The sequence below is a fragment of the Crocuta crocuta genome, unplaced genomic scaffold, assembly GCF_008692635.1.
Source record: "Crocuta crocuta isolate KB4526 unplaced genomic scaffold, BGI_CrCroc_1.0 scaffold4, whole genome shotgun sequence".
Taxonomy (NCBI): domain Eukaryota; kingdom Metazoa; phylum Chordata; class Mammalia; order Carnivora; family Hyaenidae; genus Crocuta; species Crocuta crocuta.
In genome coordinates this window covers 970,555-998,334 of record NW_027529996.1, presented here as the reverse complement: position 1 = coordinate 998,334, position 27,780 = coordinate 970,555, and the positions used below count along the sequence as shown (strand labels likewise).

The 27,780-nt window shown below is 38.8% G+C and overlaps 1 long non-coding RNA gene across 5 annotated transcripts in view; it reads right to left on the bottom strand.

Annotated features, from left to right (window-relative positions):
* The window catches only part of LOC144231035 (uncharacterized), a 62,267-nt gene extending 39,310 nt beyond the window's left edge, over nucleotides 1-22,957 (bottom strand). Inside the window, exons 1-6 of one of the 5 annotated variants that reach the window (XR_013334957.1) lie at nucleotides 22,868-22,957; nucleotides 18,723-18,795; nucleotides 18,290-18,343; nucleotides 11,453-11,544; nucleotides 11,011-11,222; nucleotides 7,363-7,592 (exon numbers count right to left, since the gene is read on the bottom strand). This is a non-coding gene — a long non-coding RNA (uncharacterized LOC144231035). Of the gene's footprint in view, nucleotides 1-7,362; nucleotides 7,593-11,010; nucleotides 11,223-11,452; nucleotides 11,545-18,281; nucleotides 18,344-18,722; nucleotides 18,796-22,770; nucleotides 22,836-22,867 lie in introns of those variants that run through there. The other 4 variants (XR_013334959.1, XR_013334960.1, XR_013334961.1 and 1 more) reach the window with 4 other exon arrangements.
* Between the last annotated feature and the right edge of the window lie 4,823 nt (nucleotides 22,958-27,780).

The following is a 27,780-nucleotide window of genomic DNA, read 5'->3' as shown; positions in this document are numbered from 1 at the left end:
AGCCCCGCCTGGGGCTCTGTGCTAACAACTCGGAGCCTGGAGCCTGCTTCAGATACAATGTCTCCCTCTCTCTCTGCCCCTCCTCTGCTCACACTTGTCTCTCTCTCTCAAAAATAAATAAACATTAAAAAATTCTTTTTTAAATAACATAAAATTGAACTATACTTAGCTTTAATTCAGCTCCCGTACCTTACCTGTTTTAAAACTGGCAAAATGAAACTCATCTCCTGGGGAAGTTGGGAAGATAATATGCCATGACACAGAGAAAATTGCTATACTGGCAAAGAGGCTCTTTATCAAACAATACCTGTGGTTTGTATGTTTCACTTGTTGATACTTCTCTGTGATGGAAAACTCCTCAGTAGGATACTAATAGTCCCTTGAATACATAAAACATATTACAGTTTACTGAAAGCTCTTAAAAACATATTCTTGATTAATCTACTCAATAATGCTTTCCTAGATATTAGCATTCTCATTTTATATATAAAAAAAGTGTCAGAGCTCAAGGTTATGGTTGATAAGTGAGAGCTGAGACTTCTTCCTAGAACTTTTGACTGATCTTCAAAGTCGGCTGTTCTTCCTCCATAACATGGGATGAGAGACGGTCCCAACGGAGCGAGCATTTCCTAACTCCTTGTAAACCTACATTTACCTAGAACAATGTTGTCAGGTCTCAGGTTGTGGTATTCTAAATCTAGAATGTTTGAGGTATGATTTAAGTCCTCATATTCTCAACTTTGACATTCAGGAAAAACTATTAAAAAATCATATTATCTTATTATCCAGGCAGCCTTACATAAAATCTTATGGAAGATTTCAGAATCCTGGAGTTCTTCAAGCCAGAAGTGATTTTGATAATCAGTGTGTCCAATTCCCTCATCTTGCAAATGCAGAAAATGAGATTAAACGATGTCAAATGATTTGCCTAATGACATTGTCCATTAAGAGCAGGGCAGGCCTAACATCAAACCTGTGAGTTTTCAGTCTTTCCTTCATTCTACTTTCCAATAGCACCTCTCTCAACCTGTATGCCGGTGGTTTATGAGAGGAAAGAGGAATAGATGATCCAGGAAGCTTATAAAAAGACAGTTACAAATTGTCAAATTACCAAAGAATTCATATCAAAATCATCAGGTTTGACTGTGTTCCTCTGTACTGGGAGGGAATTACCCTTAATCACAGCTGTATGCTGCTTGCTATGACTGGGGCTGGGATATGAAAGAGATTTCATCAGAGGACCTCCTTCCCACATCTGAGTTTTTGCCTTCCAAGAGGGCTGCCATCCTCCAGTACTGGGGGCCCAGGAACTGCATCACATTTAGAGAACGTGGTGCCTTTGGGTAAAAATTTTTTTAAAATGTATCCTTTCCTTATGACTCTTTCCTGCAATCTTCTGGAAAACTGTCAAAATAAATATAAAGTCTATGTGCATGATGGGTAAGGCGCTCCCTAGATTTGCATAATGCACGGTATGCACAACCACACACCGTGTCCCTGTGCCCAGGACAGTACTTCTTCCTTAAAGATCACGGATTCTCTTTAGGTTCACCTTATTCAGGAGTTCTTAGCTTCCTACTCTGTCTAACAGGCAAATGCTTGTTTCTTTTTGAGGGTGATCTGTGTCCTCTCTTCTGGCTCAGTCTTACCCAGGTGGTCATTGCATTAAAGTTGCATCAAAACACACAGAAATGCATGAAAAGACCACCATTGTTATCAGACAATTCCAGATAGTGAAGAAGCCAAGAGTTGAGTAAGGGGTATGTGGCATTCAGAGGTCCAAGCAAGCTAAGTATTGGGTTGATAAGTTGGGCTTAATCTTTATTTTTTTCTTCTCTTTGTAAATACTCCCTAGGGGATTCCATTTGGTCCCATGGCTTTATTTTTTTCAGGTATATTTATTTATTATGAGAGAGAGAGAGGTTGAGCAGAGAAGGTGCAGAGAAACAGGGAGACAGAGAATCCTAACCAGGCTCTGCGCTGCGCAGAGCCTGATACAGGGCTCAAACCCACAAACTGTGAAATCATGACCTGAGCCGAAACCAAGAGTCAGACACTTAACCACCTGAGCCACCCAGGTGCTCCTCCTTCCATGGTTTTAAATAAGCACACACAGGCCATCTCCATGCTTGTATGTTTGGACCAAACACTCCACTAAGCTGCAATCTCCTATATACAAGTACTGATTCAACATTTCCATTAACAGGCACAAAAAGCAACTGAAATTTATGTCCAAAGTTAAATGCTGGGGTGCCTGGGTGGCTCAGTCGGTTAAGCGTCCAACTTTGGCTCAGGTCATGATCTCACGGTTCGTGGGTTCGAGCCCCACGTAGGGCTCTATGCTGACAGCTAGCTCGGAGCCTGGAGCCTGCTTCGGATTCTGTATCTCCCTCTCTTTCCGACCCTCCCCTGTTCATGCTGTCTTTCTCTCTGTCTCTCTCTCTCTCAGAAATAAATAAAACATTAAAAATTAAAAATTAAAAAAGAGTTGGACACTTGACTGAGCCACCCAGGTGCCCCCTGCAGGGACCCTAAGCTTCCCAAAGTTTGTATATAATTAGAGTCTCCATGACAGAGGAAAAATAAGAAGTCACAAAAAAGAAACAATGAAAGAATATTCTAATATTTAATTCAAACTAAATGCACAACTCAAAAATGTTCAGCTAACCCCAAATACAAGAAACATAAAGAAAACTACACCAAGACATATCTTAATCAAATTCTTAAAAACAATAATAAAGAATATTAAAAAGCAGCCAGAGGAAAAAACTACATATTATATACATAGGAATAAAAATGAGAATTACTTTAGATATTCCATAAGAAAAGCCAGAAAGCAGTAGAACAACATCCTAAAGGCAGAAAGAATACAAAAACTATCAACCTTGAACACAGAAATAAAGGTGAGGGGGTGCCTGGGTGGCTCACTCAGTTAGGAGTTCTATTCTTGATATTGGCTCAGGTGGTGATCTCACAGCCCTGAGATCGAGCCCCACATTGAGATCCATGCTCAGCTCAGTCCCCCTCTCTCTGCCCCTCCCCTGCTCTCACACTCTCTCCCTCCTTTTCAAAATAAATAAATAAACTTAAAAAACAAATAAAGGCAAAAAGAAGACTTTTTTGGATATCCAAAAGCTGAAAGAATTTATCACCAATACATCTGTGTTACAAGAAATGTTAAAGGAAGTCATTCAAGAAGAAAAAAGATGATTCCAGATGTAAATCTGATCTAAGAAATGAGTGAAGAACACTGGAAATGGTAACTCTATTGAAAAAGAGAAAAGGAGGGTGATGGGCATTGAGGAGGGCACCTGTTGGGATGAGCACTGGGTGTTGTATGGAAACCAATTTGACAATAAATCATATTTAAAAGAAAGTAAAAGAGAAAAGGATGTTTTTCTTATTATTTAAGTCTCTTTGAAAAATAATTGTCCAGGTGTGTCTGGGTGGCTCAGTCGGTTCAGCATCCGACTTCAGCTCCAGTCATGATCTCGCAGTTCGTGGGTTCAAGCCCCGCATTAGGCTCTGTGCTGACGGCTCAGAGCCTGGAGCCTGCTTCAGATTCTGTGTCTCCCTCTCTCTTTGACCCTCCCCTGCTCATGCTCTGTCTCTCTCTTTCAAAATAAGTAAACATTAAAAAAATTTTTTTAAACAAAAAATAATTGTCCATTTAAAGCATAGGTAATAACAATGTGTTGTGGAGCTTATAACATATATGTACGTTTAATGCCTGGTAACAAGAGATAACAATAGGAAAATATCTAGAAGTGGGGAATGAAAGTATTCTGTTATAATATCATCATACTATATATAAAATATCACATAAAGTTAAACTGTGATAGGTTGAAGATCTATACTACAAACTGAAAGAAAACTAAAATACCCAACACAAAGAGTTACAGTTAATATATCAACAAAGAAGATAAAGTAGAATCATTAAAAAATTCTGTTAATCAACCACAAAGCATTGAGAAAAATATAAAGATGAGATGAATAGAAAAGAAATAACAAGATTTAAATCCAACCATATCAATAATCACATTAAATGTAAATGAAACTAATGTCCTTCGAGAAAACAAATGCAAAAATTCCTTTTTGCAGGGTTCCTTTGGCAATTCAGGGTCTTTTGTGGTTCCGTACAAATTTTATGATTTTTTTATTCTGGCTTTGCAAAAAATGCTTCGTATTCTGATATGTGTAGATTGCTTTGGGTAGTATAAATATTTTAACACTGTTTGTTCTTCCAATCCATGAGCATGGAATGAATTTCTTTCTATAGTGTTCTGTAGTTTTCAGTGTACAGATGTTTTATATCTTTAGTTAGGTTTACTCCTAGGTGTCTTATTGATTTTGGTGCGATCATAAATGGAATCAATTCCTTTATTCCTTTTTCTGCTGCTTTGTAATTGCACTATTAGGTATTTATCCAAAGGATACAAAAATACAGATTTGAAGGGGTGCATGCACCCCAAAGTTTAGAGCAGCATTGTCAACAATAGCCAAACTATGGAGAGAGCCCAAAAGTCCATCAACCAATGAATGGACAAAGAAGATGTGGCATATATACACAGTGGAATATTATTTAGCCATCAAAATGAATGAAATCTTGCCATTTGCAATGATGTGGATGGAACTAGAATATATTATGCTAAGTGAAATAAGTCAGTCAGAGAAAGATAAGTATCATAGAATTTCACTCATATGTGAAAGTTAAGAAACAAAACAGATGAGGGACACCTGGGTGGCTCAGTTAGTTAAGTATATGACTTTGGTTCAGGTCATGATCTCACAGTTCATGGGTTTGAGCCCCACGTCAGGCTCTGTGCAGACAGCTCATAGTCTGGAGACTGCTTTGGATTTTGTGTCTCCCTCTCTTTCTTTCTGCCCATTCCCGGCTTGTGTCCTCTCTCTCTCTTTCTCTCTCTCAAAAATAAACTTAAAAAAATAAATAATGAAAAATAAAATATACTGGAAAAAAAAGAAATAAAACAGATAAATGTATGGGAAGGGGGAAAAAGAAGAGAGAGGGAAACAAACCACAAGAGACTCTTAATGATGTAGAACAAACTGAGTGTTGATGGAGAGAAGTGGGTGGGGATGGGCTACATGGGTGATGAGTATTAAGGAGGCCCTTGTTATGATGAGCAATGGGTATTGTATGTAAGTAATGAATCACTGAAGTCTACTCCTGAAAGCAATATTGCACTGAATGTTGGCTTACTAATTTAAAAAATTCTTAACAAAATGTTATTAACTAAAATCCAATAACATATCCAAAAGATAATATATCATGATCAAGTGAAATTTATCCTAGGGATGCAAGTTTGTTTTAACAAATGGAAAATCAGTATAATTTAAAATATTATTAATATATTTTTAAAAATCCAACATGATCATTCTAGGAGATACAGAAAAGTATTTGACAAAACTCTATCATCAATTACTGATAAAAATTCCCAGCACACTAGCAATAAAAGCAAACTTTCTCAACCTGATAAAAGACTTTCACAAAGAGGTCTACATCCAATTTTGTGCTTAATTGTGAAAGACCAATGTCTTCTCTCTAATATTAGGAACAAATTGAGGATGTTTACTGTCACCACTTCTATTCAACAACTTCTTTTCCTTTAACCTAGCCAATTCAATGAGACCATAAAATTAAATAGCTACTCAGATTATAAAAGAAGTAATATTGTTTTTAGTTACAGACAACATGATCATTTGTGTAGAAAAACTTATGAAATCTCAACAAATCTACTAGAGTTAATCGGTGAGTCTGGAGAGGTTCACAATACACAAAAGTCAACAGTATTTCTATGTATTAACAACAAACAACTTAAAATTGAAAATAAAAAACAACATGGGGGCGCCTGGGTGGCTCAGTCTGTTAAGCATAAGCGTTCGACTTTGGCTCAGGTCATGATCTCACAGTCTGTGAGTTCAAGCCCTGCGTCAGAGTCTGTGCAGACAGCTCAGAGCCTGAAGCCCGCTTCAGATTCTGTGTCCCCCTCTCTCTCTGCCCCTCCCTCACTCACACTCTGTCTCTCTCTGTCGCTCAAAAATAAACATTAAAAAATTTAATAAAAATTGAAAATGAAAAATCTGATTTATAATAGCATCAAAAATACAAAGACTCAGAGATACGTTTGACAAAAGATGTGCAAATCCTTCAAACTGAAAACTATGAAATACTGTTAAGAGAAATGTCTTTACAACTTACACGATAGAGATGTAGCATATTCATGATCACAAGACAATATTGTTAAAATGTCAGTTCTCCTTAAGATGATCTATAAATACAATGCAAATACAATTAAAATTTTAAAAGGCCTTTTGTAGAAATTGACAAGCTGATTCTAAAACTTGTATGGAAATGCAAAAGAATCTACCAAAGCCAAAACTTAAAAAAAAAAAAGTAAAAGTAAAAGAAAGGAAATTTTAAGGACTTATACAACCTGATTCCGAGACTTATAAAGCTACAGAAATAAAGACAATGTGGTATTGGTATCAAAATGGATAAGCATGTAAGAGGAAGAGAATAGAGTATCCAGAAGTAGGTCCTTATATTTATGGTCAATTGACTTTTTTTAATGTGCAAAGATAATTGGAGAAAAATATTCTTTTCAACAAATGGTATTGACACAACTGGGTATAGAGAAGTAAGCAAAGAAAAAAGAACTTGAATCCGTATTCACAGCACATACAAAAATTAACTCAAAAGAGACCATAGACCTAAGTGTAAAATCTGAACCTATAAAACTTCTGGAAAATAGGAGGAAAAAAGATAGCTTAGCTACAACACCAAAAGGATGAGTTTGGTAAATCAAACTTCACCAAAATTAAGAACTTCTGCTCATCAAAAGGCATGTCACATATTGGAGAAAATATATCCAAGGACCTTATATACAGAATATATAGTTTCTTATTACTACAATAATTTAAAAAATAACCTAATTTTTAAAAGGGAGCAAAAGTTTTGAACAGGCATGTTTCCAAAGAGTATATTTAAATGACAAACAAATGAATGAAAAGTTGTTCAAACTCATTAGTTATTCGGAAAGTGCAACTTTAAACCCCAAAGAGATACTACTACCTATCTGTGAAAATATCTAAAATTTAAAAAGACTGATAATATCAAGATTTGTTGTGGATGTGTAGCAACTGGAATTCTCACCTACTCTTGATGGGAATGTAAAATGGTACTACTATTTTGGAAAAACTTTGGAAGTGTCTTAAAAGTTTAATATATCTACCATATGATGCAATGATTCCACTTCTAGGTATGTAGTGGTAGTGAAGTAAAATAACATGTTATACAAAGGCTTCACAAATGTTCATAGCCACTTTATTGTGATGGTCAAAAACTGGAGACAAACGTCTGTCAACAGGAGAATGGATAGGGGCGCCTGGGTGGCTTAGTCGGTTAAGCGTCCGACTTTCGCTTAGGTCATGATCTCGCGGTTCGTGGGTTCGAGCCCCGCGTCGGGCTCTGTGCTGACTGCCAGCTCAGAGCCTGGAGCCTGTTTCAGTCTGTGACCCCCTCTCTCTCTCTCTGACCCTCCCCTGCTCACGCTGTCTCTCTCTCTTCTCTCCTAGAAATAAATAAAACATTAAAAAAAATAATAAAAAAAAACAAAAAAAACAGGAGAATGGATAAATTGTGCTATATCAACAGACTATTGTTCAGCAACAAAAAGGAAATGAACAACTGATACAAGTGAATGATTAATATAATACGGATGGATCTCAAAAATATCTTGAGTTAAAGGCACGTGGGTGGCTCAGTCGATTAAGCATCTGACTTCAGCTCAGGTTATGATCTTGTGGTTCGTGAGTTTGAGCGCCATGTAGGGCTCTGTACTGACAGCTCAGAACCTGGATCCTGCCTCAGATTCTATGTCTCCCTCTTTCTCTGCCCCTCCCCCTGCTTATGCTCTCTCTCTCTTAGAAATAAACATTTAAAAATATATATCTTGAGTTAAAGAAAGCAGCCAAAATTGAGTACATACTATGCAATTCCTTTATATTAAATTCTAGAAAATATAAAATTAATCAATACTAACAAAAAGTAGATTCCTGGTTGTCTGGGGATGTCAAAGTGGCTAGGGGTGGGAGGAAGTAATTACAAAGGGGTGAAAGACATGTTTATTATCTTGATTTTGATTATGGATTCATGTGTGTGAAAACTTATCAACTTGTACAATTTAAATATGTGAATATTACTGTATATCAATTGTACCTCAAAAAGCTACTACAAACTAAATACAGAGACCATATGCAGTATGCAACTATGCCATTGATAGTTGTATCAGACAGTTTTAAGGCAGAACAACAGATGGACTACACATAATCACTTCAGGTCACTTCCAATTTCTTGCCTAGATGACCTGGTCCCCTATGTATTTTGGTGGACAAAAGTGGGTGATTTTCAGGGCTGATGCGATTGACTGATGAATGTTGTTGAAAGAGGCTTATATATTATTTAAAGTAGGAAATAGCTGAGTCTACGAATAAATGGCAGGATGAAAACCCTCGGTGTACTCATTCCAGACCATATAGCTTATCCTCCATCATGCAAGAGTCAGCCACTGGGCAATGCAAAGACCATGGGGTTTTCAATTAGGTCTGGACTGAAATCCCAGTCTGCTACCTACCATCTCTGTGACTTTAAGCAAGTTAACTAAACTAAAATTTTTTATATCCATAAAATGAGGATAATAATAATGCTTACCTGGTAAGATTTTGATAATTAAATAAGATAGCAGACATAAAGACTTAGCTGGGTTTAACACTCAATATGTCGTTTCCCTTCCTCCTTCCCCACCCACTTCAGCAAGATCCGTTTCCTTCCTGTTCTCCAGAGAAGCCACACTCATTTGTCTCATTTGTTCATGACCTGATCGTAGTTATTCAAACAGGGCACATTGTATCTGATTTTAATAGAATACAGTGTACAGATGACCAAATGTATACTTAGACTAAGTTACGGATATCTATTCATGTGACAAATTGGTGCTCACTTTACCAAGAAATTGGCTACAACTTTCCTCAAGGAATCTCAAATCCTCAGAGCACTTAAAATTCCAGTTGATTAACAAAATTTTATTTACATGGGAAATGAAATCTAATCAATATCTAATGTTCCAGGAATCTCTCAATTTCTTAATCAAAATAATATTATTAAAAAGCAAAATTTGCCCTCTGATATGGTGGAGCAACTAATAATTTGGTATTTATAGTGCCCTGAAGATAAACTCCACCATAGGACTCGTTTACACTTTGAATGCAGAAAATCTGATTCAATAGGAAAAAATAGTTTCTTCTCTCACTAAATTAAATAGGAGAGAAAGAGGTGCCTGGGTGACCATCCAACTTTTGATTTCACCTCAGATCATGATCCCAAGGTCATGGGATCAAGCCGCATGTCAGGCTCGTTGCTTAGGGTAGAGCCTGCTTGAAAATCTCTGTCTCTGTCTCTATCTCTGTCCCTCTCTCTCTCTCTCTGTGCCAATGTCCCCAGCTTGTGCTCTCTCTCTCTCTCAAATAAATAAGTAAAGAAACAAAATTTTTTAAAAATAAGAGAGAAAGATATAGAGACAGGGGCACAGATAGACAGAGACAAACCTCTCAGGTTGGAGGGAAAAGTCCTACTTAGTTCATTAGAATTCCATTTACATTTCAACTATTATCAAATATATTTTATTCTGTAGAATTTTAATATCAGAGGGGTAAACATGATAAAAATTTTTTCTTTAAAATTTTGCTTAAATACAATCTTTGTTGCCATGAAAGTTCTGGTTTAAAGTTCACTGTGTGAAGCAATGTTTAGATACATATTGTTACATCTTAAAAATTCATTTTTAAGCCTGGATGTCTCAGTAGGTTAAGCGTCTGCCTTTGGCTCAGGTCATGATCTCATGGTTTGTAGGTTCGAGCCCTGTGTTGGGCTCTGGGCTGACAGCTAGCTCAGAGTCTGGATCCTGTTTCCGATTCTGTGTCTCCCTCTCTCTCTGACCCTCCCTTGCTCATGCCGTCTCTCTCTCTCTCAGAAATAAATAAAACATTAAAAAAAAAAATTCATTCAACATAGTGATAAGATAGTGGCAAGATTTTCTGGCATTTTGCATTCAGTTTGTTTTTGTTTTGTTTTGTTTTAATTCTAAAAGGGAAAAATAAAGTACATAAAAGCAATGAAGCTGAAAATGGATTCAGATATTATACAATCACTGATAACTCCTTAAGTTTGAGCAACAAAGGCTAAACTTTTCTCACAAAATAATTTTCTTGGTTCTTATTAAAAATGCTAATTTCTAGACTTACTCCAGATTTCTTGAAACTAGGTTCTGAGAATCAAGATAGTTACCAAACACCCAATGTGATTCTTCACATTGAGAACTCTCATCGGACTTCAAATTGGAATGAAGGCCAGAACATAAGTAGGAAGGAGAAAGAAAAGAAAAGAGAAAATCTCCTGTCACAAGACAAAAAAAAAATTAGATGAAGGACCCTTTGCCACAACTCAGGAGATGCTATATTGAGCCCATTTTAAAGGAGCTATCAAGGGGTACCTGGGTGGCTCAGTTGGTTAGGCGTCTGACTTTGGCTCAGGTCATGATCTCATGGTTTGTGAGTTCGAGCTCTGCACCGGGCTCTGTGCTGACAGCTCAGAGCCTGGAGCCTGTTTCGGATTCTGTGTCTCCCTCTCTCTCTGCCCTTCCCCTGCTCACGTTCTGCCTCTCTCTCCCTCAAAATAAATAAACATTTTAAAAAATTTAAAAGTAAAAAAAAAAAAAATAAAGGAGATATCGAGTTGGCTTTGAAAAAATGTTCCAGTGCCTGCTCAAAAACAGTTCTCGAACACTATGCCATTGGATTACTATCTCTGCCCAACTGGGTTTATGGTGTTTACTACTGTTCTACAGAGGCAGGATGTTTGAAAGAGCTGTCTCATGTTCTGGGAAGGATGAGTAGCCTCCAGGGTAACCCCAAGATGCCTCTGTGTTCACTTACCCTGAGTGGGATGAAGAGGAGCAGCAGTGATGACAGCTACTAGGAACCAATGGGAAGCCGTCCAAGGATTACTTTGGATAGAGAACTTCTAGAAAAGACCTTAGCCAACGGGACAGCCAGATTCCTGGGCCTTAAACTGGCCCTTTTCAGCTCGGTCTGGACCACTTCTTACTCATTCTCGGTTGACGCTTTGTTCATATCTGCAAATGCCACTGTAAGTGACCATGTGAGGGAAAAGGGTAGACAGACATGATGATAAGGAAGGTCTTGCCCAATGGAGACCCCACTGTTTATTGCTAACTAACAACTGTTACTCAAATCTCCAGACTACAAATGAGCTTTACTGCTGTTCTCCTTGTGCCCCATGACCCTGGCCACACTGACACAGGCCACTGCAGGCAGAGGCCTCCCTCCCTGGGTGCCAGCTTCCCGCCCTGCTGACCAACAATAGAAGTCTGGAGCAGCAGCCTCCACAGACTCTGGTGTCCAAAGACCGATAAACTCAAATTCCCTTGTAACTCATTTCTCTTCTTCCTGTTCGAAAGAATGAAGACACAAAGCAGGCCCATTTAAAAGAAAAGTAAATAAGTAAAAAGCCTGTTTTCATGATTGCTTCTTGCACTGTGGAGGCAGGACCGATAACCATTAATTTGTACTGGGAGGTTTGCCTTTTTGATGGGGGGGGGGAGGGGGCCACCGAAATAGCACCTGAGCATATGGGAGAGGCTGGCACTGTGGAGGGGGTGCCATAAATTAGGGCCTCCTTCCTGGGGAACTAGGACAAAAATTAACAGTGGAAAGGTCACCGTCCACAAAGGCTTTCCTCCTGCAGAGGTGCTTCACTCCACCCCACACACACCCCGATTTCACATCTCTGGTGCAGAGAGAGTTTGAGGCACAGCCACTGCAGAATTTGGTTATTTCCTGCTGTCTTCCAGACTGCGTTACATGTCCCCAGGGCCAAGAGGAGAAGGGAATCTGTTAGTGAGAAAGAGGTGTGGAGACAATCAGGGGAAAGAGCCCTAATCTTTCTGTAGGCCGTAAACCCCATTTGTAAGCCATTTCTAAACAAGTACAAACTGTCCAGAGAACCACTGTCTTCTTCTTTCCCTTTCTCATTCTCCTCTTTCCTCCTGTGCCTTCCACAGAACCCACATAGCAGAAGATTCCTTCTACTTCCCAGCACAATGGGCCAGACACTGTCAGGTACCCTGATTCTCTTCACACTCTGTTTGTCAGATAGCTGATGCCCATCATGAGCTTCAGCACATCTGAAGGAAGAGCCTGGGTCAGGACGGAAACCGTGCACCACATGCTAGGAATTTTATTCCCGTACAATACTAGACCATGTCTACGTGTAACACTCCAGATGGAAACATATAAGTATGAATAACTATATACTATATACATACACACACACATATAAGTATATAAGAAACATGTAAGTATGAATAGAAGAATGTTGACAGACTTCAGTAGAAACCAGATTGATTTTTGTATTCAGGTTCTCCCGAAAAACAGAACCACTAAGATGTGTATATCCCCGGCTTTTCAAAGTTCACATTACACCACGTCGCTTTTACAAAAGACCTACATTAGTACCTAGTTTTGCCAACTGTAAGAAATNCAAAAAAAAAAAAAAAAAAAAAAAGACTAAAAGCAGAAATGCCTTCAGTGTGGGTTTTGCAGGGAGCCTTTATAGAAGGAGCCCTTCAGAGGCCGCGTGGACCCTGAGCAGCCAGAATGGTGCGGCCAAGCTCCTCCCCCAGGAAATACACTCAGCATCTCAGCATGAAGGGGCCAGAGCTTTAAACTGTGTTTCTGAGCATCTGTACTTTATCTTTATTTATTTTCTGCAACCTTTAGCAATATTTATCCTAAAGTATCAGAAAAGCCTAAGAGAGGTTACTTTTTGGGTTTGGGAACACTAAAAAAATTTCCCATATAATTGCTTCTTTGCTTTACAATATTTTGGATTGTTGGGGAAATTATTTACCTATAATAGAGAGAGAGAGTTTTATTTATTATAAGAAATTGACTCATGCAATTACAAAAGCCGACAGGTCCCCAGATCTGCAGGGTAAGTCAGCAAGTTGGAGACCCCAAAGAATCGATGGGATAGTTCCAGCCTGAAGACTGGCAGACTTGAGACTCAGGAAGAGCTAATGTTTCAGTTAAGTCTGAATGCAGCACAAGCCAATGTCTTAGTTCAAGGGCCATCTGGCAGGAAGAATTTCTTTTACTCAGTGGAGAGTCAGCCTTTTTTGTCCTATGCAGTCCTCCAGCTGATTGGATGAGCCTCGCCCACACTAGAAAAGGGAATCTGCTTTACTCAATCTACCACTTTAATGTTAATCTCATCCAGAAACACCCTCAGAGACACACCCAGAATATTTCCCCAAATGTCCGGGCACCCCGTGGCCCAGTCAATTTGACCATAAAATTAACCATCACTGTTCCCACCAGCTTAGGAAATATAAGTGAACCATTAGTGAAGATTACAACAACCTTACTCTTTATCAGTATGAAATCCTATCTCAGGAAGATCTCTGTTCACTGGAATTGTAAGAAAAATAGTTGCCTGACACACCACTGATCCAGAGGTCATAGCCAGGGTGACATTCTTCTAGGAATGAAGATTATTGGTTAAATGGTAAAAGGTTCCCAACTATCTTTTAAGTGGGAAGATGAGCCTATTTCCTTCCTAGAGGTATGTGGACGTGAGGAGTTTTGCTATTAGGGTATCTTTCTAACCAGCAGAGAGCGCAGTAGCCTCCAAGGGTAAAGAATGGAGTGATTGGCCCATCTAGCCATGTAATTCTTACATTCCAAGGCTCCTAATTGATTATATTAAACTGGGAGTGTACCTCAGCTCAGGATATGGTGGTCCCATAGGTGGTTTTGTAGGTGAAAGTCCTCCAAACATTCTCATAATGGTCCTCTATAGTGAATATTGATCTTCATGGGAACACGGTTGGCATCCCCATACATGCTGAATTTATGGCTTTTATTTTTATCAGTATCCCTGGATCCCAAACCAATCAACCTTCACTATGCAAACAAGACAAATACACTTAAGCTCTTCGACCACTAGCTTTTCCATATCAGTCTTGGAGAAAACCATCTAGCCTTTAAGCAAACTTAAAAAAAAAATAGGATCCATTTTCAATGACTAAAAAGTATACACACATGGATCTCAACTTCCAGGGAAAATGAACAGAGGGAGCCACTCAAGCGTTCCCTGGTCTCCACTTGGACCTACAAAGGCCTAGGTCACTTGATGACTTTGCCTGCATGTATATCAAGGATGCCAGTACATTGGGGAGGAAGAGGAATCCCAGGCAGTGATGGCAGTGAAATTGCTTAAAGCCAACTCTGAGAGCTAAGCTTAAGCTTGACGGACATGCAAAGGCCTGGATGCTATTGCAATTGCATAATAAAGTGGCAAATTGATTTATTTAAACATTACCTCACTAGTAATAAATACTCTAATAATAAAAACATTATCCTGAAGAATGGCAATAAATTTCCTTCAGAGGGACATGTTGTGGCCTCTTTGTACCCTCAGTAACCATGCCATTTGCTGCTTAATGTAATAACACACACCCAGAACCCCCCTTCCGCAGCTCCCATACACTTAAACTACTTTTGGAGGATCTGAGGAGCTTATCTTCAGAACAATCAGTCGATAAGATTCCACTCTGAGAATCATCAGCATCCAGAAGAGCAGCTTACCTCTATTGATTCAAGTTTTAGGTATTTATAGACAAGATGAAGATTCATTGCTTAGGTAGAGAGCTATTTTTGGTTACTTTTTTCCTTTTCTCTTTACTCATTTAAATGACAAGTGGCCATCCTTTGACAATATACAATTTTTTGTTTTTGAGTATAACTTAAAAAATAAAGAATTAAGGAGCCAAGATGTTTTTCAAGGATATGGAGAAAAGGTAAACTTTGTGGACTGTTGGTGGGAATGCAAATTGGCACAGTCACTATGGAAAACAAGTTTTCCATATTTTCCTCAGAATATGAAAAAAAGAACTACCATATGATCCAGTAATCCCACTTCTGGGAAAATATCCAAAGGAAATGAAAACACAATCTTGAAGAGATATCTTAACTCTCATGTTCAATGCAGCACTATTCATAATAACCAAGGTATGGAAACAACTGAAGTATCTGTTTTTAGATGAATGGATAAAGAAAATCTATCTATCTGTCTAACTATCTATCTATTCAATGAAATATTTTTGTTTGTAAAAAGAAGGAAATCCTGCCATTTATAACAACATGGATAAATCTGGAGGACGTTATGCTCAGTAAAATACGTTAGACAGAGAAAGATAAATATTGTATGATCTTATTTATACATAGAAGCAAAAAGAGTAGATCCCATCAAAATGGAGAGAAAAATAGTGGTTGCCAGGGACAGGGTTTGTGGGAAAAGGGAGAATTTTGGTCAAAGAGTACAAATTTTCAGCTATAAGATGAATAAATTCTAGGGATTTAATGTATAGCATGGTGACTATAATTGATAATACACTATTGGATACCTGCAATTTGCTAAAAGAGCAAATCTTAAATGTTCTCACCACACACACAAATGGTAACTATGTGAGAGGATGGATGTGTTCATTAACCTGATTGTGGTAATCATTTCACAATGTATATGTATATCAAATCATTACATTTTGTTGGTTATTTCTCAATAAAGCTAGAGAAATAGAAGTCAAGATGCTTTTAACACTGTTTAGTTATTGGGCATCAGGCAAGAAAAAGGAAAACATGGAAGTCTGCACAATAATGTGGAAATCTGCATGTGCAGTGAAGATGTGTAGTAAACATGCGGGCATGGGAAGAGCGAGCACAGCAAATGAATTGGCTAGAACATGTCTATGGTGTGGAAGAGGAAGGCAGGGGCAGAGCAAAGGTTATAGGAAGGAGAAGGAAGTAAAACAACCACCATGAACTCTAGGAAACACACACACACACACACACACACACACACCCCACACACACAGTGGTTGCAAAGTAGGGGAAAAAACAAGATTCAGAATGGTAAATTAAAGTGACAGTTAACTCCTGGAACACCTCTGTTAATAAAACTTTACTCAAACACTTGAGTCAAGATATCTAGTATTTGATCAAATCCATCCAAATATGAAACCAATTCTAGTTTTTTGTCATAAACAAATGTAATTTTTTTAAAAAATCTGTCCTTCAGGGATAGTACTCTCTTAGCAATGTTTATCCACTAAAATAAAAAAAAAAAATCATCAATAAACCCCAAACTGAAAACAGCAATGGCAATGAAATCAGTAAAAAAAAACAACAAAAAAAAAACATAGGTTGAAAACCATATATTTCTGTTTTAAAAAGGGTACCTGGGTGGCTCAGTTAGTTAAGTCCCAACGTGGGGTCATGATCTTGCAGTTCATGAGTTCGAGCCCCATGTTGGGCTCTGTGCTGACAGCTCAGAGGGACCTGCTTCGGGTCCTTGTCCCCTCTCTCTCTGTACCTTCCCTGCTCACACTCTGTCTCTCTCAAAAATAAATATTAAAACATTTTTAACAAAAATATTTCTGTTTTAGAATGTATGCTATACTTAGACATGTTTGGAAAAACCAAATCTAAACATGGGTAAGGTTTTACACCTCATGTAAACATGAAACAGAAACATGTTGCAGAGAGGAGAAACATATTTCCTCAGCTAGAAGGATTTTTATGTAAATTAAATGTAAACCCCAGGAAGGAGATGAGATGCCCTGACATGTAGCAAAGCCATCCTGAGATTCTCTAGCAATTAAAGACCATCTCCATAATTATTTCCCAAATGCTTATTCCTCTAAAACATTACACTTTCACTGGGTATGTAATATTTATTTATTTTAACTGTTTTAATGAAGGATTTAATATTTTTTTGTTGAGACTTCTCATGTTCTACCATGAATGTGACTCTAATGCAGTATGATAACTGGTGGCCACATGCTTAAATCATAGGTTCTGTATTTTGGAGCAATGAGTACATTCATTCCACAAACTGAAATAAAACAAGTAATAGTAAAGCATACAAATATCCTAAAATACATGTTTGCATAATTGGTCTCATTGTAATGAAGGTTTTCTTTTCTGTTCTTTTTAAAGTTTTATTTTAATTATTTTGAGAGAAGGCAGAAGAGGCAGAGAGAGGAGAGTGACGGAATCCCAGGTAGGCCCCACGCAGTTAGCTCAGACCTCAGTGCAGGGCTTGACCTCATGAGCCATGAGATCATAAGCTGAGCCAAACTCAAGAGTCAGATACTTAACTGACTGAGCCACCCAGGAGCCCCAATTTTCTTTTGTCTTTAGTTTTATTGAGATATAATTAACAAATACAATGGTAAGATATCTAAAGCGTACAACCTCAAAAATTTCCCCTATGGAGTTAATTAACACATCTACCCCCTCACATGTTTACCTGTGTGTGTGTGTGTGTGTGGTGTGTGTGTGTGTGAAAGAGAGAGAGAGACAGAGAGACAGAGAGAGAGAAAGTGAGAGAGAATATTAACTTCTACTTTCTCTTAGCTAACTTTAATTAAACAACACAATGTTATTAACTATAGTCACCATGCTATACATTAGATCCTCAGACCTATTCAACTTATGCCTGAAAGTTTGTCCTTTTCTTTTTGCCAACCTTGCCCTATGTTGCCATCCCCCAAGCTCCTGACAACCACTTCTTTACTCTCCGTACCTATGAGTTCAACTTTTTGTTTGTTTCCATTCCACATGTAAGTGATACCATGCAGTATTTGTCTTTCTCTGCCTGGCTTAGGTCCCTTAGTGTGATGCCCTCCAGGTTGTAAGCTTGTGATCAGCTAATCGCAAAAGCATTTTCTTTGTGCTAATGGTTGGATCTTATAACCTTTCAGAAGTTGAGGTTTAACCAAGGATTGAATAAGCAATGACTTTTACTACTTCATCCTGATTCATATTGATCCACCAAAAATATAGAGATATTTGTCAGCCTCTTTTATAAAACCCATTTTAGTGTTTTCTTTGAGGCCTCCAGCATCAGCTGAGGCCTATAGCCTGCCTGGTAAAAGCTGTCTAGTTCCTTAATTCCCTGATTAGAATCATTCCTCTGATATCAAATATTGGCCACTAAAGAAAGAGATATGATTCCAATTATTACACTAAAGACCATTAATATAAGGCACAGATCAGTTTATCACACTAATACAATAGAAAGAGTGTTAGATTTAGAGCCAAAGACCAGACTTTGGATTTAAGCTTCTACCATTCACTGTGTAACTTGAAGAAAGCCAACTTCAGTAGACTCCTGATTCTTCTTCTGTGAAATAAATATAATTACCATAAGAATGCTGTAAGGATTAAATGAGATTATATGTTTTAAAGCTTTTATAACAGACTTTCTGATGCCTTTTAAGGATCAAATTAGTGGTTTTAAGAACAGTTTTTCTGTTAAATCTGAGCGTTCAGATTTAACAGCGTTCTGTTAAATCTGAGCATTCAGATTTAATGAAATGTGTGGCAGATTCTCTTATTTGCCTAACCAATAGTTATTTTCCTCTTTTTAAAAAATTGATCCAATTAAGGAGTGACAAAAGGCCAAGATTAAAATCATCTTGATCAGCCATGAGCTACTTTTCTCTGGATATGAGACAGTAAACCCATACCTGACCAAGCTAATGCAGTGCAAGTTCTATTACCTGCAATCAAATGCAGTCCTGACTGATGGAGAAACAGGAAGCAAAGGGAAGCATCTGGAGCATAAGTTGTGGGCTGGAGCACATAGGGTGATCAAGATAAGGTGCAAAGGGGGAAAGAAAAATGGAAAAGGGAAAAGCGAAGAGGTTATCACCAAAAAATTTTTAAATTCTTGACTGTATTCACATTTGTCCCAGACCCAGCCCAACCCTTGGAAGGCCTGATGGCCACTGATCATAGTGTGGATTGAAGACAGGTTACCTAGCAAGGAGACACTCAGCTGCCTTGTCCTGTAGGATAGATTCCCCAGTTTTCTACATAAAAGCGCCCCTTGCTGCTATGTTTCTATTTTATTAGGTGCTAACTCATTTAATAACTCTTAAATTAATTTTGAACCATGTATTATGGTTATGTTTCAAAAAAGCTTTTTTATTGCCAAGCAAATGGAGGATGATAAAAATGACTGGATTTATTTTAATCCAAGAGCAATGGATTCCTAACTTTTTTTAATGCTAAATTGACCCATGTCTGGATCATAGAACATGACTGGGCTTGGTTTCCACTTTTAAAGAAATTCAGTTGATTTTAACTAAACTTTATAAATATAAATATCCTTGAGGAGATGGCCAATGCTTAATAGAAATCAAAGCCACAGAAAATTGTTGATTACCATCTTACCATCTCATCTAGGTATACTGGCAGTAAGTTTCTGCCCCAAAACACCTAAAAATACTATTCTTTAAACTCTATAAGCACCCACTGGAGAAACATCAGTTTAAGCTGTTGCTGTTTAAATCATAATTGATGACAGTAAGGGTCAAAGAACGAAATCAAGGTAATGCAACTGAGGTGCTCAACTCAGGTGCAAAATTTAAGGTGTTCAATAAAATTCAGCAATTAGTATAATTTTAAATAATTTGGGGGGGGGGACACCTAGGTGGCTCAGTCGGTTAAGCGTTTGACTCTTGATTTCAGCTCAGGTCATGATCTCACAGTTCATAAGATAGAGCCCCACATCAGGCTCTTTGCTCTCAGTACAGGGCCTGCTTAGAATTCTCTCTCTCCTCTCTATCTCTCAGAAATAAATAACATTTTAAAAACTCAAAATAATATAAATACATAAATAAATATGTGTGTGCAATGCTTTTTAGAAAAGCAATTCCCCCAAATGCATGATGAACAAAATCTAAAACTTCACATAAAATCAAAGTCTGACTCTGCACTTGCTTCATTTTAACCCCAGCCCCAACATCATGTTACATTGGAAAGTCTTCTTTGGCTCAGATTTGATCCTGCCCTGATCCTGTGGGACTGGGCAGTTGCAAAATAGAAGCACAGAAAGAGATGGCAACAGCCATTGGGGTGAGACCTTGGGAGGAACACTGACTGCTCATGGAGGCTCTGAGGTCCTTCATGGATTTTGTTAATAGGCTTCCCCAGAGAACCAGTGTCTTTCCCCTCCCATGGCCACATCTCTAGAGCCTTGATGATGTCCACTTAGCCCCTGTGTGTTCAAGTATAGCCTGGGAGATTTTCACAATACTGTGCACTCTTTTTGGATGGGGCATCTGCTCCACTGGAGCTGATGTGTCCACATGGATTCTGGACCTGAATGGCACCAAGTCGTTCTCTGAACCAGTCTTTGGTCACATCCCCAACACGCCTTGTGGTCAAGCTCTCCTCTTTCTGACAGAGTATGGTGAGGAAAACTAGCAAGTCAGTAAACAAAAATAAGTTGATATTTTTCTATTTGTCTCTGTTTGAAAAAAGTTAAAGTTAACACTGTGTTTTTCTTTTCTATAACCAGGAGTAACCAAGTAATATGACTTCCTGATAATAGATTCTCCATTGCTCCCCGAGGAGTGGCTAGAACCACACAGGCTGTATTGGTCTTCACTGCAAAGCCCTCATTAGTGCAAATGGCACAATAAGTAAAAATGGATCTCCACACCCAGGTCTCATTTTAAATATCATTGCCATATGTGCTCATGAGTCATGCATTATGCTTTTAGACAATTCTGCCTGTAACAATACTTGACTCAGGAAGGTGTCTGACCTGAGGCATTAACTAGAGAAAATAATTTATTCCTTCAATTCTGTCCCAATAGAGTAGTACATTTTGAAAATGGAAACAACTCATGTGGATCATACGGAGCAGCATGCATTGCTACAGGAACAAATGTTTCCCAAAAATCTCACAGACCACATTGGAGATGGTCTTCATTATCTCCCGATAATGGTTCTGAATGACATGCTTTGATTGACACTAATGCCACTTAATTTAGGCAAAACTAATCTTCCTAGCCCAGGAGAGCCAAAAATATTTCAGAAGTTCCTTTATTTTTTTGGAAGTGAGACGCCATGATTTTTCATAAATTCAAGTTGAAATGGACCTTAATTTGTTGTTTTCCTCCAGTGTCTTTTTATATGACGTTTTTTGGTGTCAATCATTGAACCATATGCCATATTTATAAGGACTCTGAGCACTTGTTTCATAGAAGAAAGCGTTCCAGTGTTAGTTGCCTTAGTTCTTTATGACAAACACAGTGTCTATTTACTCTTATATTTCAATCACCTTCTTGCTTCTGAAAAATTAGACCAAACAGATATGGAGAGGTTCATCTAATCTAGCTCATTCCTTCCTTTTTTCCTTATTCTGTACCAGTATTGTCTCCTAATACAGTGTTTCAAAGAGAGGCTGGCTCTGTATATATTGTGGACATCAGATGGACAGTGACTCTGTGTATCCTGTAATGGTCATTTATTAGCATAGGAGGAGAGGAAAGCAGGCTTTGAGCTCACTCAGGGATGGGCCCTTGGCTTTTCCATCAAGCACTCCTAGGAACCTGACTGCCCTCAGTCACAGTGTTCCAAGGGCTAGAGGTAGCAAGATGAATCTTGACTGTGTGTTTGTGGATGACAGTAAAATCTTTGCTGAAGGAAATTTTGTTGTCTGAAGTCAAGGATACACAGGAAAGAAGAGTCTTTTGTTTGGCATGGGACCTTGTTTTAATATTTGTTTTGGCCGCAAGTATGCAAACCACTCAGAAACGGGCCTCATTTTCCATCCCTCCTTCTCCCACTGCGCCATTGTACTCTTCATTTCTCCCCATCTTTGCTTCTTCCCTTTCTTCTCTCAGTCAACATGGATGGTGGGAGAAACAGCCAGTACTCTCAGGATCTAAGTGAGTCGAGGTGATGAGGATAAAGCCGGGGGTGGGGTTAAAGCAGCCCTACAGTTCTCAGCCACTGAATCAGGTTCTAGGATTTGTTGTACCATTCACTTGTTCTCTGTAACATTTTCAGCAGGAAGTTTCAATATGGAACTTGAACAAGCCTCCTGCTTCAGAAAGCGGATCTGGCATCACGATTGTCTGGAACTCTCAACTCCCTGAGTATGCTCACTGAGGATGCACAGGCAGTCATTCAAGGTTTAGCTAAGGTAAACGCCTGCATTCCAGCGCAGTCAGCTTGGCAGAGGCTGATCTCCTCAGCTGGCATCAAACTATCCTCACAGGCGGTGTCTGCTCTCACCATGACCCAGCTCAGATCAAATATTCCCCTGAAGTCAGCTTCTCATTCTATTCTCTCATTCAACCCTAGGATCCCCCACCGATATCAAAGGGCACTCCCACAGGGCATGGTAAAAAAGGCCAGGCTGGCCCCTCTAATTGAGCTGGCAGGACCACAGGAGTGTGGAAGTTAAAATTTCTTTGAAATGTGTTTATAACATGAGAGAGAGCAGGGAAGGCAGGAGTCCCTGCAACACAGTCGTTTGGGCCTTACCTTTGCCAGTTTCATTCTAGAATTTCAGCTCCAAAGAAGAAATCTATAAATAAACTTATTAACTTCATCAGAGTTCATATAAGGAAGGGCACATAACATTGTTTTACTTTGATATATCATATATTTATAGGCATTTTCTGGTTTTCTCTCCCCCTTTAATGAAACCTTATCAATCTAGTCATTACACATGATTCTCTTGATTAGACAGAGCCTGATGCTAATCAGGTCAAAGACTTCATTGCCAGAAGGACCAGTTAGTTTTACCTCATTCCAAGGCTTCATTACTCATGAATCCCAAACAGCGTGGAGATGTCTGACATTGTCACACGAGGGACAAGAAGATGAATAGTGGCACACTTACCTTTCATAGGATCCATACATCACCTTCACATCCAGGACAACACTGACTTGCTGTTGTTTATGGTGTCATACTGCAGCATTACAATGCCCAAGAGAGCCAGCAGCCAGAAGTAAAAAGTATGGCAGACCCAGAGGTCCTCAGTCCATTTTTTCTTCTGCCAATACCTTATTGTATAACTTTGGATAAGTCACTTTCCCTCAGTTTCTTCCTCTGTAGAATAAGGATGATACAACTAATTCCTATATATACTACCTTCCACACAGGACCATTTTGACATTCACAAAAGATCAAACATTTGAAAGTGCTTTAAACACTAATGTCTTTTTAAAAATTACTCAGTAGTTATTTCCATTCACCATTTTGAGCTACAATCCCTCTGTCAATCATGGGTAAAAGCCAGCTGAGCACATTCTGAGACACTACACAATAATTTAAGTTCACTTCTAGGACAGTGCCATCACTGACTTGGAGTGGGGAGAAGGTGGTCTCCCTTATTACAGAGAATCACATGGAGATTAGAATCCAAGAGCCTACTCCCTCCCAAAGCAGGTGAACCAGATAGAGAAAAAGAAACGAGCTCTCATCGATGGCATCAGAGGTAGGAAAAGAACTGATGTAAAGAGAAGCCAGTATTACCAGTATACTTGGACCTAAAATGAAGGAGTGCCCACTGAATTTGTGAGGAAAGAAGGAAATACTGACTTGGGATGGACAGGAGTCGAGTAGGATGCCTCCGAGTGGAAAAACTTTTTCCCATTGGTAAATCTTTGTCACAGAACTCCAGAGGCTTCCTTGACTTCTTAGAGCTCAAACTGTCATCGCTAACTCTCATTCCTGCATCACTACAGATACATATCACCCTTGACAGGTAAGGGATTCATGAAAGATGTGGAATGACTGAGACCCTGGGACTTTGAAAAGCTCGTGCTAACTTGATGATAGATGAGGCACTGCCTACGCCCCACCAGCACCTCATAGCCCCCATCAGGAGCTGCGAATAGAGCAAATTCAAAACAATGTGTTCAACAGACAACATGGGTCATTCCCAGGAGTGAATTTTGGGAAGCAGAGGTAAATGAGGAACACTGAGAACTTCTGACTTTAGCTTAGAATATTTTTATTTTGTAGGTTTTTGGTCCACAGTGCTAATTCAGTGTGTCTGGAGGGGATACTCAATTTGCCATGCTTCATTAAGTATCTACTTACAACCTTACAAATAATAATTTTCAAATCTTTTACTAAGATATTTGAAAAACAAAACCATTAATCCACTTCTCGCTGAGTAATTTCAAAGCACTTATCTCCACAGTATCCAAGAAGCCAGATAAATGCAAATCTAATAACCAGGAGGAGAAAATATCCTTGGTGTCTCCTCCAGAGAAACCAGGTGAGTGTGAAACAATGCATGCAGCATTTGAGTACCCGTCTGTTTCCCAAATACAATACTGAAATATGGTAAGCCGAACACTAGGATGTTAAGGTTTTCCACCGCTGGTTTTGGTTGTTTAAATATGAAACTACAATTCCTCTACTGAAAATATTTGCTAACTGAGTTATTTGAATCTGTTATTAATTAGACTGTCTGAAGTTTACACAAATTGGAGTATTTATCTTCCCCACAGCTTACCAAATGTAGGTAACCAGTCAGGTGCAACCATTTTGTATATAGGATAGAGACCTTTACTTTTTTTTTTTTTTTTTTTTGGCCTTCCTGCCTCCAACCCCAACTCCAGCCATGTTAGGAACAAAAATAATATATTATTATTAAATTTCATTGAGGAAGTTTTGTCTCAGAAGTATTTCAGTATGTCTCTGACATGAAGATTGTATTGGCTATACTCTTCAACTCTTAACCAGGCAACTTACCTCACTTTGCTGGGAGCCGCACTGGCCTCACTAGATGACAGTCACAGCCAGGAAATGGTAGCATTTGCACAGCTCCTGCCATGAGAAATGAAAACTGGTATCACCTTCTGCTACTAGTGGCTCATGTTGGAAATGAGGCTGCTGGTATTGACCGGGCCTCACAATATTCCAGATCAGACCAATATTCCCCACACAGATTGCTCAAAAGGAAAGGCATGTCCCTGCCTTTTCCAAAGAGATTTCAGATGAAAACTGTGGATGATTGTGAAAAGGCTTTTCCTAAGGACCTTGCAGATCCAAGACTTACATAATAAAGGGGGCTTGAGTCTAGCCCTGAGACAAAGAGCCTAATTTAGAGTTAAGGGCAGATATCCACCCCCACCCAATTGTTTCTGCTTGGAGCACTAGCCGCCCCCCACCCCAAGGCATTTGTTACCAAGTATTTGGAGTGACTTATTCTGGCCTTGGATATGCTGATTGCTCCCTGTGAAGGAACCTATTGAGGAACTTTTTTTGTGATTATGGGAGCAAAGGTGTCTCCTGAAAGACCTGTTTGACCCCTGCTCACAAAGAAGTAACTTCACCCTTTTATGCTAAAAACATTGTCTGATATGCTAAAGATGCCTTCTTCCCCATAGGATAAGCATCTAAATCACCTATCTCACTATTGATAAAGGTTATGCAGAAGTCTTCTACAAATCTATGTTTTGGAAAATTCTTACATATCAAAGAAGTTTGTTACCAGAAATCATTGTCTAAGGCAAATGCCACTTCTGTGCTGTCCCCCAAACACTTATAAAATAAAGTTGAGCCCCAGTCAGAGCGGAGATGCCTGCCTAGTGACCAGAAAGACTCCCGGGCCTCTCTCACCCCTCCCTCGCTGACACCATCCATCCTTCAGGGACCCCTGGACTCTGGCCGGAGCCGGTTTCCGACATCACTTTATTTGATATTATCACAAAGTATGGTGTCTGACATAAATGAATTTTCCAGCTAACCATCACTTATCCATTGGAGCCTTTTAATGTGTTTTATTTAAGCTATTTTATTTGAAAATACTTCTAACATATATCGAATGCTTATCTGCCTCACAAACAGAGGTTGCCTGTCATGATTTTCTCTCTTTACTTTGCTTGACAATTCAGGGTCTACACCACGAACATCCTTTTATCCTGCAGGGTTGTAATATGGAAATGCTTTCCATAATGAGTGGAGAGAACCAAATTTCTGTACAAAATGGCCCTGGGCTACTGTGATGTTTGTTTATTTTAAATTTTTGAAACTGCCTTTTCTCATTTCTCTGCATCCTACATCACAATATGACCGTCATCACGACTTCTTGCTCATTCTAATGAGATTTCCCTTCTGATATATTGTTTGTAATATACTATGGACTGGAAAACCATACTCCTAAGCTTGTTAAAATTTTGCATACAACAAGAATATACAGAGACAAAGTGAATATCAGAGGGACTGTATAAAGAAACTATTATAAACTTAATATATGGGTATTGAGAAATCCATTTGGTTGCTTATAGGCTTTCAAAAATATTACTTTCTGGCTACTAAATAACAGAATAAGTGACCTATGGGAAAGGGAATGTTCCAGCATTTAGATATGTTAGATGACTCTGGGTCATGTTTGTTCGTGGCATATTTTGTTGTAAAACCATAGGTCACCGGCCAGCTTGCAATTATGAGTGTAAGGCTGATATTGGAGGGGACTTCTGTATTAAAGAAAAGGTCTCTTTAAATGTTATTAACCAGTCAGTATGCTAAGTTTTTTTTTTTTTAATTTTTGTTTATTTTGAGAGAGAGAGAGAGAACCCATGTACGTGCACATGCATGAGCTGGAGAGGGGCAGAGAGAGGGGGAGAGAATCCCAAGCAGGCTCCATGCTGTCAGTATAGAGCCTGACACAGGGCTCGATCTCACAAACTGTGACATCATGACCTGAGCTGAAATCAAGAGTCAGATGCTAAACCAACTGAGCCACCCAGGTGCCCCTAAGTCTTGTTTTTTATCATTTGACCATTGACAATATTAACTTGGCAGTGTTTATCTCCTACACAATCCATCCTGGTTAGGGAAGGATTACAGTTCCATAAATGTCCAAAGGAGAAAGTGGCTTTGGCCATGCCAAGCTTTCTCGTCTCCATGATCTAGATGGAATGACCATGAATGCCCATATGCTCTGTGGAGAGCATATGGTGTCCCAGGGTCACCTCGAAAAGATGGAAATTTGCCCTGAAATAGGTCAGAAGAAGCTAATTTCAAAGCCACTAAAGTGGGGATTTCTGAACTCTCTGTTAAATAGATATCTCTAAAAACAGATTTTGCCTTTCCTCTTAAACATCTGATACCACAGGAAGCTGAAAACGGGGGAAACTGAGTATAGTCAAAGGATTCTCACAGAGAAACCTGACAGAAAAGGAAGAAATGTCCTTGGCTTAGCTCCCCACTTCTCTTACTAAATAATTAAGGGGCTCAGACCTCAAAAAGCACATGTAATTTAATTTGTTTTATCTCCAGAACCTGGAAAGTGTGCTAGCGAAAATGTTTGCAGTTTAGTCCATTGTATTTGTATTTAAAGCAGAAACTAAAAAATTATATAGTAATAATTTTTAAAAATGTTCTTCTCAGCCTACAATGAGTTGATAAGTTGCAAAAGTTTGAAGGGATATCTGAACCACACCCTAGATCTCCTTTAGCTGTTATGTGGCCATCAGTTCCACAAAAGTCCATTTTGTCATCTGACCATGAACTTCTATCCTCTCATATTTCTATAAATCAAACAGAAATTAAAGCTCTAAAGAAGTCTAGGACAGGCTAGAGGCAACCAACATTATTTTTATTTTTATTTATTTATTTATTTATTTANTTGTTCTCAGCATTCAAGAGTCTCTCGTGGTTTGCCTCCCTTCCACTCCCCAACAACTTTTCCCCTTTTTCTCTCCCATGGTCCTCCATTAAGTTCCTCCTATTCCACCTATGCATATGGTATCTGTCCTTCTCTGCCTGACTTATTTCACTCAGCATAACACCCT